Raw genomic sequence first — 3532 nt, forward strand, 5'->3', positions numbered from 1 at the left:
AGATGTTGATGATAATAGAAATGATAGACTAAAGTTTACATTTGTTTAGTGGTACGTTATTTGGATATTTTATAAGTCAAACATCTACAAAATGAGAAATTTGACCAACATTCCTACTCATTATTCTTATCACTTCCATATTTAAATATCTGTTATGTTAGAAGAGCTTGAAGGAAACATTACTGTAGTGTCAGCTTTCTTACATTCACAGGTCAACAAGAATTATCAGTTTTCTGATAATTAGTTCTCCTAACCTATGATCGAGGACACCACAGGGGTGAGTCAGGAACTGCTGTCTACATTGTTCTTATATCCAGTCACAATGCAGTGTTCTCAATTATTCAAGGTCACAGACAACCAGAGAAGCCTGATCATTGAAAACTTGGCTAATAGGAAACGACCAGAGTAGAGTAGAGCAACAGGCTCATTAGAAGCAATAAGGATGCAAGGAGTGAGCTAGAATTAAGGGACCCTCAGATGTTCAATCAAGCACATCTGCCAGCAGCATCAATGTCTTAGCAAATCTTAGGTGCAAAGATGGACATGTATTATGTCACCCATCTCCTCGCTCCTTCAACCTCTGACCTGTCTTCCTTCTCTCCACTGTCTCATCTGTTTTTCTACCTCATGTGCATTATAACTAATCTAAAACATTATTTAAGCTAATATCCTTAATTGCTTTATTTAAATTTTTAAAATCTGCAATTAGTAAATCCATTAGGGAATTCTGTACCTGTTATACATACCTATAACTCACTCACTTTTCAGCTAATATAGTCTCTACCCAAGTTTAAATCTTTCAAATGCATAGGTTGCTCTTCAGAAATAACGCAAGGCAATGATTCACTGTGGGCTCAGAGAACTAGACTATCACATAATTAGATCTTATGAAATCTTTTAAAGATAGTCAAAATGAAGCCAGGTTTCTGGTATAAATGCAAAATGTCAAAGATACAGCCAATGAAAACATTGATTTTCAATGTAGTCTTGTGCTCCAGACTGTAACATTTATTTTTGAAATAATGACTCCTGCTTCATGTCAATAAAGCGTTTGAAAGAAAAAGTGTGGTGTAATACTCATATTCAATCATATCAATGTCGAAAAGCCATTGTTTTTGTAAAAGTGAGTTTTAGATGTTTGAAAAATATAATGTCAGAAAACTCAATGGTTTGCTTCAAAGATATTCCTGGCATGTTTCATATCACACTGTATTCATTATTGCCATCAACTGGGGCTGTCTCTGTACATAGACTTGGGAGTTTGCAACCATGACAAATGCCAACTGACTTTCATCTGTTAGACAAAACCCACAAACTTAGGTATTACTACTTAATTTAGCATCCCAACTTCAAGGAAGTCCACATGTCCCACAGATTTTTGAAGACACAAACCTAAGTATTTAGATGTCCCAAAATGCAAAGGAAAATATAATTGTTGCTATTTTGCACATGAGAAAACTATGTCCCCAAATACCTGGTGCTTTCTTGAGGAAGGAAGGGAAACATACCCTATATCTTAGATCTGTCAATATAATACCCATTTTTTTGATAGAATGAAAACAATAAAAACCAAACACTTGGTTTGGGAGGGGAACTAAAAATATCATTGGCTATTATTAGAACACAATAAGTGATCATTAATTGCAAAGGGGATCCAGTGGCATTTTTCATTCTGAATGTGGTCTGGTGCTCTTATTAGTGGATTCTTTGGAACTGGGAAGGCTGCCCTTGATCTCAATCAGAGCCCCTGTGCTGGCATTGAGTACAGGTAGCATATGCTGGCACAATGGTCACCTCTGAGACCAGTTGTCCCTTGTCTCTCCCAGGCTGTCTTGCCATATATCACATATCAGTAGAGGCAGATATCAGCAAGCAAGTGATAACTGAAGCTTGATGATGCTTAGAGAAAACTCAATGAACTAAAGGAATTATTTCAAATAGAGTTTTCATGTACCTTAGTTTTGGAAATGAGGGCTAAAGATGTCACCAATGTCAAAGGTCTCAACATCAAGACTAATGTAAGGGTGAGTCATTTCTATATTTACACTTACCTGGATATATAATTTTTAAGATACATAAGTCTCCAAAATGGAAATAAGATATATAATAACAATGGCAATAATAATAACATGCGCTAACACTGAGAGTTATTACTGTGTTCTAAACACTTTATGTATAATTTGTAAACTGTATTTATATTAATCCTACCAATAGTCTTATGAGAGCTGCTATATTATTCCTATTTTACACATGAGAAAGTGGGTACAGAAAGATTAAATAACAGGAAATTATCTCTTTATTCCCCACAATTCCTTCATTTTAAATGTGTTTCCTTCTGTATGCATGTAGAGCGTCTCACCTCATCTATTTGCAGAGCTGATATTCAGGGTCTCAGAACATGGTCACGTCTTCCTGCATGCATGTTGTTAAATACATTTACTATCAACCCAAACTATATGCTTGTGTATATCAGAGTTTCTTCCCCCATATTTCTAAGATGGCTGGAAGTTATCTCTATTGCTGCAGAAATCAAGGCATGAATTTCCTGTCTCCTTCCCTACTATAAACTGAATGTATGTGTTCCCTCAAAATGTACATGTTGCAATCTAATCCCCAAATGTGTTGGTATTTGGAGACAGGGCCTTTGGGAGCTTATTAGATCATGAGGGTGGAGCCAACATGAATGAGATTAGTGACCTTTTAAAAGAGACCCCAAAGAGATCCCTCACCTTTTCCACCATGTGAGAACACAGCCAGAGGATGGCCATGGATGAATCAGGAAGCAGGCCCTCATCAGACAAGGAATCTACCAACACCTTGATCTTGAACTTCCCAGCCTCCAGACCTGTGAGAAACAAATGTTTATTGTAAGCTATTCAGTCTATGGTATTTTTGTTATTGCAGCTCAAGGAGAGTAAGCCATTCTCTGACTAGATTATGACTTTCAAAAGGCAAGAATTAATTTGTGCATTATTTCCATTATATGGCAAAGTACTTTACATATAATGGTGCTTAATAAGTATAATTGAGTGAATGCAAGAAATTGGTGGCACTGACACTATTTTCTCATTTAGAAACAGGGAAAATGAATAATATGGCATCACAAAATAGTTGTGAAAATGGATTAAAAATATAAAATATGTATACTTATTGACAGGGGAGATACCATGATCACAAAGGTGGTTTTCCCAGGGCAAGGCTTATCCGTTGCATTCTGGATGTGCTGACTCCTGAGATTTCCCCAAATGTGGGAAACTCGACTGCATAATTTGTGGTAGTGGAGGACTGTTCACGCTTTTCCCAGGGGAAAAAATATAAAATATGTTTAGGAAACTATAAAATGCCTTGTATATATGAATCAATTTGCCATACACACTGGACTTAAAGCAACAAAAGTTTAAGTATTGCTCCTACCTAAACACTGAACAAGATCACAACTTTGAGCTGTTCCAAAGGTCAAATTCATTTACTGAAAGTTTATGGCACAACTACTCCACTACAGTTATCTTAACAACTATACAATATATATATA

At 36.1% G+C, this 3532-nt stretch overlaps 1 non-coding gene across 1 annotated transcript; it reads left to right on the forward strand.

The window, feature by feature from the left end:
- Window positions 1-3143: 3143 nt before the first annotated feature.
- Window positions 3144-3304, forward strand: LOC122479300. The gene has a single exon (XR_006296344.1). It is a non-coding gene; the product is annotated as a U1 spliceosomal RNA (small nuclear RNA).
- The last annotated feature ends 228 nt before the right edge of the window (window positions 3305-3532 follow it).

This window comes from Prionailurus bengalensis, chromosome B1 (assembly GCF_016509475.1).
Source record: "Prionailurus bengalensis isolate Pbe53 chromosome B1, Fcat_Pben_1.1_paternal_pri, whole genome shotgun sequence".
Classification (NCBI taxonomy): Eukaryota; Metazoa; Chordata; class Mammalia; order Carnivora; family Felidae; genus Prionailurus; species Prionailurus bengalensis.